The following is a 14671-nucleotide window of genomic DNA, read 5'->3' as shown; positions in this document are numbered from 1 at the left end:
GTGTGCCTTGGCAGCTCGATCTAAATTGATGTTATACAATGAAATATAAAGTTAAAGAAACATTAAAGCTACATTTAAAAAGTGTGATTTATGGTTCCAGTGAGATATCAACCTGACTGTTAATTTTAAATAAAACTAATTCAACACATTTCCTGAAGCAAGTAAAGAGCAAAGCAGTCAATCATTTGTTCATCTGTCACTGCAGATCTTGTTTCAAAAAAGTTCTAAAGGTTGTCCAACTGGAAATATGTGAAGTTATCTATTTACATTTTCTAAAGAAATATATTTTTTAAGATTTACTATAAGACCGAATGTTTTGTTAAGACTTCTTGCAGACGGAAGGCTATCCAGACCAGGTAAAAATAAACTTTACAACTGAGTGGAGCAATGCAGAGAGACGCCTTTATAAAACCTAATTAGAAGTTTGTATGCGGTGACATAAATACTCCAACACTGTGACCGGGAGAGAAGTAAAAGTCAAACATTCACAAAAGCAAAACAATGTTTGTCCTAGCAGCTCGTGCTGTCTCTGCTGACTCACATCCAACCATCGTTTAATGCATTGAAGCCAGTTTTTCAGGCATGACTCCCCTTTCCTTTCCTTACCTACAGTAACTTGTTCAGTCTTGCTTCCAAACAGCTCGTCAGGTTAATGAGTAAATAACAACTCTGTAAATCTCTCACAACGTGTCCTGCGTCACTTTAAAGATAAGTCAAGGTCGTCAGAGTTTAAAAAAGGTCCGAGGAAAGACTCTGAAACACTCAAAAACCAAAGTCTTGTTTTCTTCTTCTTTTAAGCGCCAGCCTGTGGAAACGCGGATTTAAATGTGGAGTTCAATCTAGAAGAAAAACTCGTCAGGATATTAACTTAAACGTAAAAAATTAACGCGTCACGCCTTTACGCAGCCACAGTCCGAGTCTCCATTCCAAAGATCTCTTCCTTCGGCCTCAGGTATCCAGTTATTAGAGACTGTGCCGCTCCGGTATTTTCTCAGGAGTCTACTACCCAGCGACTGAACAATGTCCACAATGCCTCGCAGGGCTGGAGGCTATGCGTAAAAGCAGCGCGCCGCTCCGCCTGTCAGAGGCTCTGTGAAACCGGAGTGCGGTGGCCGCTGTAAAAGTGCTGCGATTTCTCTTCCCCATCCAAACACATAGCTCAGATGTCTTTTTGTTCCTGCGCTGCGAGGAGGGAGGGGATTGATTGTCACACAGGACACATGGTCATGGTCATGGAGCGTTTCTGGAAAACACTTCCAGTGGAAGAAAGTGACATATGTCCTTCAGACTTACACTTTCTGATTCATACATTTAGAGAGTTGCACTATATTCCACTTTTAGGCACACTACAGACATGTGCATGGAGCATGGGTAGACATGAATGGGCGGATAATGATACAATGGGCCCCTGGGCACAGACATGTAAAAGGCCCCCACCCTTCCTACACAGGACTGACTGAAAGAGACACGGATCGACTACAAAAGATGCAACCAAGTCTCTTTGTGGTCAATTTGTATCTCTTTGCGGTTGTTTTGTGTGTCTTTGTAGCTGCCGGTGTCTCTTTGTGACTCTGTTCTTCTGGTCTTCTCTGTGCCTGTTTAATTGATGGTTAATATTTCTCGTTTGAAAGTCAGTCGCTTCAAACAGAGGCTCTGGCCTGAGGGCCCATTGACCCCTTGAGACCCTTCCCAGTAGAACCTTTATAGAGATCCTCCCATGTGAACTTGTGTGATTGATTGCATGCACCTGTAGGAATACACACACACACACACACACACACACACACACACACACACACACACACACACACACACACACACACTAATGCATGTTTTCCACTGTGCTCCATGTATTTGCTCAGTGAGTCCTGCCCTGACCTTTTTACCAGGCACCTGCTGTCAGGCCTGAAGGATGAGTGAAGTAAAGACGGACCCCGGACCCTCTGCTCACTGCACCCGCAGCCACACACCTCCCACCAGCTGAGCTCCCGGCCCCTCTCCACCCCTCCATCCTGCAGGTTGGTTCGTCCTGCCACCCCTCTGTACCCACCCACCCACCCATGCAAAGCCCGGAAAGGCCCTCCGGCTGAGGCACTCCCTGCAGGGCAAACACTGAGGCCCGCGGAGCACAAAGGCTGGGTAAACAGCTCCTCGCTCTCCTCTGCAGGCCCACTCTCCGCACCGAGGCAGAGACAAATGCAGGGAGGATCCCTGAGCTCTGCAACAATGCTATAAATAGTAGCAACCAACAAGGCAACAATGCACACAGCTGAGGTGCATGACATGCAGGAATGTACCGTCACATAATAAGAATAAGCCCAAGAGCAACAGGAGGAACGAAAGACCTGCTAGACTTGGGACTTGTTGGTATATAGTAGAAGATGGCTTTGTACACCTAATATAACCCAGAACAAGCCCCTTTTACTCCTTAAACACACAATACCACACACATCAAGCCGAGTTGGCTGCCAAAAAATACTAGTCCTCCTCTTGAAAAGATCAGATAATAACCTCCAGAGTGCAAAATGTCCTCAATAAAATGAGTCACTGTGTAAACTGTGTTCCAGCAGACGGCACGGCACTGCAACCAGGGCCACAACTTCAGAAGTGTGTCTACATCATCCATCACGGTGAGCAATGCCGATGAACTTGTACGGCATTGTGATAGGGATTTGCAGCATGACACTGTTTGTACACCCCATGCAAGCACAACACACACGCATCTCCAGCATGCGCACACACACAAACACATACGCACATTCACAGGTTTGGTCTGCTGGGAGCTGCAGGAACATGATGGCAGCTGTGGCATTTTTCAATTCCTTGTAGCATATAAACTGGATTGAATTGAAGATGCTATTTTGATTTATTGTCGGTGAAAGTTGACTGTTAGGGATATACACAGCTGTTTCCATGGATACAGGGTGCTGGTTTGGAGCTGTTTAGTCCCTACAAGTTGAGGGCCTGATGGGGGACAGGGTGAGTGATTTGGATTTTGGCTGGTGAAGCTAAGGAAAGATGTGATGGACAGTTAACTGTATTTCAAATTCTCTCTGAGGTTCCTCGTGTTTCTTTTGGGTCACTGGTCTCAGTCTCTTCTGTGCCTCTCCATCTTAAGGTGCCTTCCTTTTCTTGGGCCTGATCCAGATCTCAAAGTTTGTTTTCACTTTTCAAGAGGAACTCCCCTTATCCAGCACACTGTCCAAAAGCTTCAGGCCAATATCAGTAAAACAAAAGCCAAATATGTGGGTCAAAGTCAGACTGGAGCTGCACAAATGTGTACTCCACAACGTGTTTCCACATTAGCTCAAACGAGTGAATACAGCACGGATAAATCTGCTGTGATTTATATTTTCATCCAATCATTTCAAAGGCGCGTTCTTGCAGGCGTCCTGCAGATTTGTTGTATCCCTGTTCATACAAACAAACCATAAAGCAAAGTGTCGGCACATGGCCTGATTAGAGGCGTTATTATGCGGATGGATGGAGAATGAGCAGAGTACACAACAGCGAGTACAACAGTGTGTACTGGTAACACTTCAGATGTCTCTCTGGCTTCAGTCCTATTTCAAACATGGACAGCAATAATTATAATTTGAATAAAATAAAATAAACGTTTGGGTATATTCAAAGAAACAATAGTGAGTTTGTAAAGATGTTCTTCTGCCTGCCGACATGCCAACAAAAGACACGTTTCTAGAGCTTCACAGTTTCAATTTGTGCGTTAAAGAACCTGAATGAAAGTACAGGAAATCCTGTAAATGTTGAAATATTGCACAAAGAAAATCAAGATTGGTTCAGGTGGCATCATTAGTGCATCAATAAAAGCAAAAACTGTCAGATTTAATGTATAAACAATGACGTATATATAAAGCATGTGACTCATGTCTGCGGAAGCTTCTGAATGGCAGATTACAACTTCAACGACATTTATTTATTTAATTGCCGTATTTTGAGCAAGGTGTGGCAAAAAGTACTCACTGTAGGCCTACTACTGTCAAAGTTTTACAAAAAATGTAGTTGTACTTTCTCCTCCTCATATTTCATCCTAAAGGCCACATAGCTGACTGAGAAGTGTTTCCTAATTTACAGATGTTTCTGACCTATGTGTTGCCTCTGAGCCCTTGTTTGTGTTCCAATTAGGCAGACTCACGATCAGGAACACTGACATCTTTTAACAGTCCTCTTATCTTTTAAATCTTCTGTGTAATTCTGAATCTATACATCTAAATATATCGTCTAGAAGTGCAAGTTGAGCCGCTGACAGGCGAACAAGCCCTTGAGTGATACAGGTGCAGGACAGGCCTGAGGTGTGTCCCGTCCGCAGACAAAGGTAGATGAATGTGGGACATTGTGTAAAGAAGGGAATGTTGTTTTCCCACATCTCAGCTGACCCGACATTAAGTAAACAGAGGGGAAGAAACGGGTGCCTGAAAAGGGTGTTTTCTCTCCTCATTCCAACTCTTTTTTACGAGGAGTTCAAGTTTCAGGCCCCGGAGGTCGTGGCCCCTCCGTTCCAATCCTACTGAGATGAGGTTGGGCGGGGAACCTGTCACAGGGAATAAAAGGCCCGTCGGCTGAAGAGGTGCAGGCGTGCTCATACCCCTGGATGCCGGACAAACGGGAACGACCGCCTCCAGCCGGGACAGCTGCCTCGGGGAGATCCCAGGTGGCACATATCCTCCTTCATCGAGCATTCGATCCAGCCCTGTGGATGAACTCTGTCGAGTCAAGAGTAGCCGGGTGCTTTGGGTGAGCGGCGAGGCATGACTGAGAGTTTTCTGGCACCCCATTAACAGCAGGATGGGACGGTCCAGCGGCACTTTAAGGGCCCTCAGCGTCTTCTCCCTCACATCAAAAACTGACTTACAGCAGCCACAGCTGGACGGCCAGCTCTCACTCATTTTCTGTAAAGCTCCTCTGGTTTATGGTGAAGTTGTGGTGTGTGAAAGTGAGTGAGAGATTCATGGCCTGTGTGTTAAACTGTGTGTGTGTGTGTGTGTGTGTGTCCCGAATAGGCCCCTTGTGGCTGCAGCAATGAAACCAGATCTGCCTCAAAGAGTGCAGTAGGAGAAGGGAAAAAAATACACGGCACCGGGATGGGAACAGACAGCAGAATGGAAAGAAAGAGGAGTGGAGTGAGAGTCCAGGAGGGACAGATATAAACACTAGAGAAAAAAGGAGAGTACATTAGGGAGGAAGTCCGGTTGATAGAGGACTGAAAAATGATTTCCTCTGGCTCTGCAGGTAGGAGATACAGAGCAGGAGAGGAAATCCCCTCCGTCACGCTGCTCCATCTTTACTGTGCACTTCCTGCCGTTTGTAACCTCTGAAAGACACTAAGTGATACAGACAGAATAACACCTGATGTATGCCGCATAACTCAACTATACATGGCACCTAAGGCTACGATGTGTTTTGAGAAGACTTCTGAGGAGACTAAATAAAGAAGGAAATGTCTTTGGAGATAAAACAGAGACATCAAAAATATTTACTAAATATACTGAAAATTCACAGTGTACAGAAATATGTACATACACGACACATACAAAAAACACAGGTCAAAAGATACAAACATGCAAAGGCAAATATCCATTACAAACGTATTTATTGAGTTGCAGAAAGCCATAACTGTATATAAAAAAACCATAACACTTTGACTTTCTTCTGATCATGGAGGAATGGAAAAAAGAAAATCTTTTGAAATATGATCGAAGATCAAAGCGAATACATTCTGCTTTAACATGAACAGGTTATGAAGATGAGGCGATTTGGGTCCAACTCATTTGAACTCCTCCAGCATGCGTACAAATTCATAACCTAGAAGAAGAAAAAAAAACAGAAGAAGAAACTCCAACTGAGGGTCTGCTTACTCTCAGAGCTTTAAAGACCGTACTGGTGGTTTGGTGTGTTTTAGCCCACTGACTTCATATGCTTTATTAATGACCTTTTCCAGAAGACACGATGATATTTCAGATGGATTTCTCTGCCTTCAAAGGAGCCACTTGTTTCAAATCATTTCAGTACACTATAAATCTGACCTGTTTGCTGGACATATTCTATGACAGTCTCCTTTTTTCTTTGTCAAGTCACATTATAGTGATACGGTCCTGGGGCAGTCAGCAGAGACCAGTTTCAAACTCTATGTATTCACGTTCAAGAATTCAAGAGGTTCTCCCGTGATCTGGCATTGCACTCTCACAACAGACCGATTTAAAAAAGGAATTGAATCAAAATCGTAGCAGCAGAGAGCAAAATATCCAGACTTTAAATCCCCAATATGAGTTAAGCTCCAAACAAAAAAAAGATGCTCCATTTCCTCAGACCTTACAAAGATATTACAGATTACATATTACATTATACAGATTCCTACAGGCTGGTACATAGGTGTAGTGCCCCTATAATGTATGCTGCCTAAAATCAGGAATAAGGAAACACAGAGGAAGCTGGTTTAGTAATTTCTCGCATCATGAAAGCTGCCGTAATCAGAAACTGGAATATTTAGTTGGGCTAAAACACACTAAACAACAAGTACGGAGCTTCAGGTCTTCCCACACTGTATATAATGTACATACAGCACAGATATGAAATGGACTGGTCCCAAATCACAGAAATGAAGACTGACCAGTCCTGACCCGGAGCTGATCTCAGACACTGGATCAGCTGCGGCGGCTCTCCTCGCTACAGTTTCCAGGAGATGAGGTGTAAGGCACTGAGAGCGCCTCGTGATAGTGCAATGGTCAGCTGTTCCCCGTGCCTTCGCTCTCAACAGGGACCGGACACACACACACACACACACACACACGCTGCTGCACAGCACAGCGGAGAGAGAGTGTAAGGGAACAGGAACGCATGGAACAATGAAACAGACTGCAGCAGATTGACAGGAATGGAAGAGAATCTGTGTGTACTGTCAATGTCAATATGCAAGAAGTAGAAACAGAAAACCTCATTGAAATGTAATTCGCCAAAAACTTTAAAACAAATCCCTGCTTTGATAAAGCAGTATTGAAATGCACCATCACTATATAAAGATGATTAATACATTGATTTGATACAATGACAAAAAAACAGATATAACTTTTTGATATTCTCACATATTTTGCATGAGGAGGGGAGAAGGGGTTGATTGTGTAATACTGAACATGTTCTATGTGCATGCTGAGTTGAAATACTAAAATGAGTGTGGTATCTGCAAAAGTGCAAAGACCTTCAGCACGTCTATCGTGAGATGATCAACCCAGATCCCCTCGATTTAAAGAAATGTGCTTCTATGTTTCCACAGTTAACTAGAACACGGTAATAAAGGTTAGCTGTCTAACATTTATTACTAAACTATTTGGCTAGAGCACAACACTGCTTCTGCCACAAACTTAAAAGATGATGCCGTCTCTGTGGAAACACGGTAAAAGGACATTTGAAATGTTGTTTTTCTTCCAACAACAACAACAGAAAGCAGCCCTGCCTGTGACCGAAAGAAGTTGAGACTTCGCAAACAATACAAAATAAATAATTAATATTGACCGAAAAACAAAAAAATATATTTACATTCTACAATCCGAGATTTCACCATTAACCCAAGAACAAGAAAATGTGCAGCAACGGGAGGTTGGAGGAGGGATACAGGACGTGTTCTCCCTGACCGCGGCGGGACACGCTGCTGTGCGGCTGCGCTGCGGCCCGGAGGCTCTGCAGCTGATTAAGAGATGAAGGCAGTACTGTGACATGGCCGGGGCGAGAGGAAGAGGGATTTACAAAGAGACTAAATTAAATATCCCAAAATTAAAATAATTGAGTTCATATACATTTCCCCTGTGTAGAGAATCTCATACAGCTTCATATTTCTGGGGACCTAATGTGAGAGCCACATGGGGATAACTCACACAACCGCTCTGTGTCGCAGAAAGAGCTCATTTACACAGCCTCTGATATTATTCCCTTACAAAGACTTTACAGAGAAAACTGAGAACAAATGTAACCCACTCCACTGTTAGCGACTCAAAGTGACAGCAGTCTGTGGGGCAGGTGACCCCCGCTGATTTATCTACTGTCAACTGGTTGAGCAAGTGTTCATTTTGGACCCTAGACAGGCAGTAAAAAAGTGAATGAATGGACAAAAATGCGCAATTGGGGGGGGGGGATGGCTGCTCCAGCTGTTAAAAGAGCACACGTAAAAATTTGATATATTACCACTGAGGAAAGTGAATACATTCAGGCAGCAAAAGGAGGAGGACGGCCTCTCCCCCGAACGAGTTACGTTTGGCACTGCTAATAATCGACCCCTGAGGAAAGTGAATACATTCAGGCAGCAAAAGGAGGAGGAACGGCCCTCCCCCGGAACGAGTTACGTTTGGCACTGCTAATAACGACCCCCCCCCCCCCCAACGCTCTCCTCTTTCCTTTCTCTTCTGTCCCTTCAACATGTCAAACTTCTCTTTATTATTCACTCATGTGATACTCCAGGGGATGAAGTGGTAAACGTTTAGAACGCGGGGCCACAGAGCCTTGCTGCCGCTGTCCTTCGATAAGACAGGCAGGAACAGTCCTCCGTGTCCACCCCCCCCGCTCCCTGCTTCAATCAGCAGGAGTCTTTGGTTCAGAAGGCACATCTCTCCACAGAAAACCTCCTGTATCTGTATTTGTATTTGTTTTTTCCTGTTAAATAATCTCCTTTGATATGAAAAAGACAGGCCACCCGGATTCTAAAGGGTTCTTTTTTCAAGAGTCGATCCATTGCTCAGTTTCCTGTTTCATAGTCCTTTGGGGAAGGCGAGGTGAGACTGTAAACTCAGATACCGTTGGTCATGTCTGTGATGATGTTGGCCTTCACCAGCTTGCGCAGGAACTCCTTCTCCTTGGATATGTTGTGTGTCCATGACTGCAGGACAAACAGAAAGAAAAAACTAATCAAGAGTGATAGAGAAAATAACTTGTGATCCATGTCAGAATACAACGTTACAGCTATATGAACTCAAATCTGTAGGTTAGAATTGGATTGTTCCTATTCCCAGTGTCTATACGTGTGGGTGTTCATATGTGCATATATATGAAAGGCCACACTGGGTCAGCTTCCCTCCCTGCTGTGCTATGAGGATCCAGTCCGGTGGGCCGACATGTAATCAGAGCCGGTGGTTCCTGTGTGGTGCGTTGGGATGCAGAGAACAGCCAGAGAGCAAATGAAGGACACAAAGGTGGAGGAAGAAACCTACAGGAGGGAATAGGAAGAGGGAAAGAAAGTGGAGAGCTTCGAGAGGTTGGGCCCTGCAGCTGCCTCGGCTCTGTCCTCTCCTACTGAGCCTGTCTGGGTCGGACCTCCTACCACTGCCTGATGGGTCGCAGCAGGACCACAAGGAACAATAAGCTACAGTTTTATTGGACATGATCGACATAAGATACAGGAAAGAAATTATTTTGACTAGTGACCACACACAGGAGGCACTGTGAAAATCTAAAATGTTAATCTCTCCAATTTGGTACTTAAAGTTTCTACAGAGCAGATCCTTATGCTGCAGCAGAAAGAAATGCTATTTCATTTGAGGTAGGTCTGAAAGTCAGAAACAAGCTGTTTATACAAGACTGACATATAATTACTAATTACAGATATTAGAAGTCTAAAGAGGTGCTGCAGCACAGGCAGTACGAGACAAATAAAGAGCTTTTTGAACATTAAAGCTTGTCACAGTAGAGACACAAACTATAACAGAGGTCAATGGAGTGCCTTATACACCACAAGAGATGACCTTAGTAGCATCGTGCTGTCTAAGGTGATTTATGTAGCATTTAATCATCAATGTCTGTGTATCTCGGATAATTACACAATTTCCGTGGAGCATTTAAGCATCCGTCCAGAAATCTCCAGAGAAGTGGAACAATGAGTGGAACGTTTCACGTGCTTCCAGAGAATCAAACAGCCCCAGGGAGTGGCGGTGGTTAAACGTTTTCCAAACAAAAGAGTATTCCCATTAATTAACCATGTGTGTCTGATGATAGCCATGTTGATGATGATAATACATGCCAAAGGTTCACCGGGAGTTTAGACAAAGGTTATCATCATACTGAGCTCATGGTTTACACACGTCAGCACACGGGTGACATCTTTGATTCCACTGGGTTTCAGTGTAAACACCGAGAGGAAGACTTGACTGATGGAGAGGAGAGAGATCCGTCATGAGCCCGTTTAGAGTACGATTCAAATGACACACTAACAGTTAGCGTGCTGATGCAGCGACTGATGAAAGACCAGTGTTGCTTCAGCGTGGGGGAAATACAGATTTGACCTTTTTCTTATAGTTAGGTTTTATTTATTAGAGTTACTAAATTCAGTTTTAGTGTAGTATACAGTTTTGTGTCCTCAGTACCCAAACAAGTGCACATATAGCATTGAACAAACCTGTGCTACATTAAAACACATTAACAACTAGAAATAGAAAACAGCAGGATTTATGTACCTTATACCTTAGAAAACTAAACTTTTTGCATTATACAATCATATTTGAAATAATATTATTTCCATTTAGTCAACATTTTAAAAAGGGGCCTTATTATGCTCATTTTCTTATATTTTAAATAATATTTGTATTTTGTTTCTCTACTGTGACATGTTTCCATGCTTTAATGTTCAAAAAGCTCTTTATTTTTCTCATACTGCCTGTGCTGCAGCACCTCTTTTCACCCTCTGTCAAAAACCAGAGCCCAGTCTGCTCTGATTGGTTAGCTGGTTGGCTCTGTGGTGATTGGCCAACTGCTTATAAATATCCCGCCCTTAACCTGTACGTGATGTACAATGTGTTGGAGCGCTTGCCAATAGAAACGCGAGTCATATATAGTGATGTCACAATCTAACAGAAGCAAACAAAGGAGTCCAATCGAGGAGATTCTTCGAGGGAAGTTTGGGATTTTAACTTTTGCAGACCATTGCACAAATACCTATATGACACACTACAGGAAAACCCCCAAAATGATATTCGGGCCCCTTTAAATTTTTTTCGTAAAGATGAATTCTTATTGATTAACCACTCACTCAGGCATGTTCCTGCATGTTTACCATAATAGATGTTTCATTCAAATGTCAGCTTGCCAAAAAGGCTTTTGATATGTTGATACTATAACTTGGCCGTGATACTTAAACAGTTCAATGTACCAGGTACAGCTTTTACACGTTGTGTAACTGTTCTTTAAGTTTTAGTTTACCCCACAGTTTGTTTGTTTTGAATTGAAACCCAAGCCAAACATGCACGCTTTAAATTATAAAACAATTATTATATATAGAAAAAGCACTACAGGCGAAACTGCAACACACCGCAGATATTTTTCCTCCCACCTTAACACTTATATTGTGTATGTGTGAATGACTTCATCTGTCAGAACGAGCATCTGATCAGCCTTAGACAGATGCTATTAGTGCGACTCCCCACATTGTGCTACAATGTTCATGCTGAAAACGTTTAAACGGTCATATCTCTGGATGCAAATACAAGAGCTGAGAGAAGTTCAATTCATGCATAATTCTTACACTAATATCACCATCAGCCTAAACAGTGAGGGCTTTGTAGTGAATGTATTTTGGCTGTAGGCCAGTTCACCTCTCCTCCAGAGGAGTGGTGGTCCCGCCTCATCAAAGATTACAGTCATTTGTTTCTTCAGTTATTCTACAGTGGCCAGGGAGAAGCCAGAAAATATTGTTCTCATTAGCATGGAGAGAATGTTACAGCCAAGTGCCGTGTTAACGTACAAATGTGCCATTCTTGTAGAACAGATTTGTACATTTTCATTGGCTCTCACCGAAACACATCAAAAGTAAGTGCGGTGCTCAGAACTCACCTCTTTAATGGCAGACATCTTGACGGTCTCGTAATAGTGCAGAGGCGCGTGGGGCATGTTCATATCGTAGCCGAAACCAGCCACCGCAACCTCGTCGCAGTTATGCAGCGCCATCGTTATAGCAACTGTTCCCAAAGTTGGAATGTTCTGGAATAAAATAAAACAGAGATGCAGTCCGTCATACGTCAGGAGCATTTATATGATTTATTATATGATTAATGATGACAAAAACATGTGCAGTATGATCATTTTCAGGACCGTTTTGAAACTGATCATGGTTTCTGACACAGAGACAGATGTCCGACCCCTCTCATGTATCTGCCCCCCCCTCCCGTGTACCTCTGTCTTTGTTCTGCTCCACTGCGGCTAACTGACTTTGAGCACTTGGTGATTAACTATTACCTTAAGACGCGACCCCTGCAGACCCCTGCTACGACACACTGATCTACAGGGTTGAACTGTGCTTCCTAACCCCCTCGGGCTGCCACAGATCTAGGGGGGTACAGGGGGCCGTGTGTGTGGATGTTGGAAAAAAAAAGTGGGTGCAGAAGAAAGAGCGGAGGGAGGCCCCATTTAAATCATTACCCTGATTTGCAGCCCTCGGGGTAGGTGGAGCTGAACCAGCAGCTGGCCAACCTCCTACTGCGTGTTCTAATACAGATGAATTTACACACACACACTCAACATAAACACTGGGATAACAAATAGGCTTGCTCATTAATTTCCACATACATAAACATAAACTACGGTGGTCAGAAGACGGACAGGAGAGTGTGCTGGGGAGAGAATGTGCCAAATCATACAACTCTGTAGCCTGTATTGTATGAGACAGCGCTGCAAACACCCAGACACAAACGTGCACACACAAATGACCCTCTCACTCTCTCTCCTACACACACACTCTTAGGCCAGATGCCCACATGTTGAACACATGTTGCAGAGCAGAGTTCATGCAGGGGTGTTCTGTTGGCCCCAGAGGGCAAAGGTACGGTGATACACTCCTCACATCTCTCCAATTCTCTGAGTTAGTCCTCTAATATTACCCTTTAGCATTACATCTTCATAATCATTGTATTTTCCTACAGCCTGGTTGTTGGCACCAGTTAAGAAACTTTATTTATCCAACAAAATGTTCTCTGGTCAAGACCTGAGTCAGCATCTCAAGTCCAGACAAACATGTTTCATTAACAAAGCACATAACTTAACTTCTAACATTAAATAAAACAATGGAGTATTGTACAATTCAAACCAGGGTTGAAGCAGGTTTTTCTATATTGTAGTAATGTCAACAATCAGAAATTGTTTGGTATTTCCTCTTAATTTACTTTCGTTCTCCTTTTATTTTGATAACGCTGAAAGAAATACTGCCACTCAGAGGTAAAGTACGTCCTCCAGAAACAAAAACTAAAGGACAAACATACTAGAGTAAAATACTAGCGAGCAGATCCTTTACAACTTTAGAAAAATGGTGAAACTTGAGAAAAACGACATCCCAATTATATAGCTTTGGTACTACTGTTTCCCTCCTACATGAGTGATAAACATACCTGATCAAATAAAGGACATAACAGGGTATATGCAGGAATCCTGAAGTCAAATTTAATACCTTTTAAGACCTTTTTTAAGACCCTTTCCATACATTTTAAGACCTCATCGCAACTTTGAATTCTAACCGGTTACATTGGCTACACACTTTACCTCACATTTACTATATTGATAGTAAGATAGCAAAACTAAACAGAGTGCAGACAGACTACTGAAGCCTCCTCTCCACATGAACTTCAACCTCTCTGTGAAGGTCAGGTTTAATGCAGTATGCTGCTTTTTTGCTTCTGTAGACTATGTGCTCTTTCATTCCAGTAAAACTCCTCAGAAACCATTAGAAACCAGTATTTGACCAATAAACAAAACAATTGACAAAACTTTGAACTATGAAATATGTTAAACTTTGGTGAGCTTCAGCGGGGTAATGCCATATAGGAGCTCCCTCTCAAATACCCAGGGGTTAAATTGGGATGGGGCTGTCCGGGGCTAAGCCCTGTTACATAGGACGATGCTCTGACGTCATCACCCTCGCACATTTTTCATATGTTTACAAAAAAGGATATATATGTTATGATTTTTTTTCGTTCTTAATATAGACTATATTTAGGGTCGATATGTGTTGACTTTACTTTAAAATAGCAGATCTCTGTGACCGGATATAGTTTGGCTTAGACCCCGGCCCCACGAGGACGCATACGGTAAAACGCATACGCAAGCGCAAAAAAGGCTTCCGTTCACACGCATTCGATTCATTAACGTGTCCGTTCACACTAGACCGCTGGAAATGCTGGAAACGAGGCCTGTAAGTGGCGCTGCTGCCTCCCGAAATACACCAAAAGCAGTGAAGAAGACCCCGGAGCATGGTTGCCCTTCTGTTTATTCTCCGCGGTGGACGGGGTGTTCTCCTGCTGTATATCTCTCCGGTAGTCCACAGCAGATGAAAAACACCCACCTCACCGCCTCTTCCAAGGAACGAGGGGACCGTGCGGCAGATTTCCGTAAAAAAAATGTTCCGCCGGTCAACATGTCCGTTAAAGTTTAAATCTTCCGTACAAAATTTGAAAAGTGCCGGTCAGAGGTCTTCTTTGTTATTTATTGAGCTTTCAAACAAATTGATAACGACTCTGTTCTCTGTATAATAATATAATAATATTTAATAAACGGCAGCAGGGGACGCGGGGAGAGGGAGGCGGGCTATTTCATCGTTATCAGAAAATGATCATATAGGGCTTACACACGGAGCCGTTGGATCCCCAGAGCGTTGCGTATGCCGGTCTACCCACCTTGGGACCCGTTACCGTAGTCG

At 43.3% G+C, this 14671-nt stretch overlaps 2 protein-coding genes and 1 long non-coding RNA gene across 8 annotated transcripts in view; all 3 read right to left on the bottom strand.

Annotated features, from left to right (window-relative positions):
* The window catches only part of LOC104964778 (glial cell line-derived neurotrophic factor-like), a 17368-nt gene extending 16644 nt beyond the window's left edge, over positions 1-724 (bottom strand). Inside the window, exon 1 of the mRNA XM_010793642.1 lies at positions 607-724. The gene's annotated coding sequence lies outside the window, so the exon portion shown is untranslated. The remainder of the gene's footprint in view (positions 1-606) is intronic.
* Positions 1-14671, bottom strand: part of st3gal3b (ST3 beta-galactoside alpha-2,3-sialyltransferase 3b) — an 84300-nt gene that overhangs the window by 34753 nt on the left and 34876 nt on the right. The gene's annotated exons all lie outside the window — the stretch shown is intronic.
* On the bottom strand, positions 5565-8277 carry LOC104964779 (uncharacterized). Its single transcript, XR_800469.1, has 2 exons — positions 6626-8277; positions 5565-5820 (listed from the first exon to the last, which is right to left on the bottom strand). It is a non-coding gene; the product is annotated as an uncharacterized lncRNA (long non-coding RNA).

Source organism: Notothenia coriiceps, unplaced genomic scaffold, assembly GCF_000735185.1.
Source record: "Notothenia coriiceps isolate Sejong01 unplaced genomic scaffold, NC01 NC01_scaffold00037244, whole genome shotgun sequence".
Lineage (NCBI taxonomy): Eukaryota > Metazoa > Chordata > Actinopteri > Perciformes > Nototheniidae > Notothenia > Notothenia coriiceps.
The sequence above is the reverse complement of the archived record's forward strand: the minus strand, read 5'-3'. Positions and strand labels throughout refer to the sequence as shown.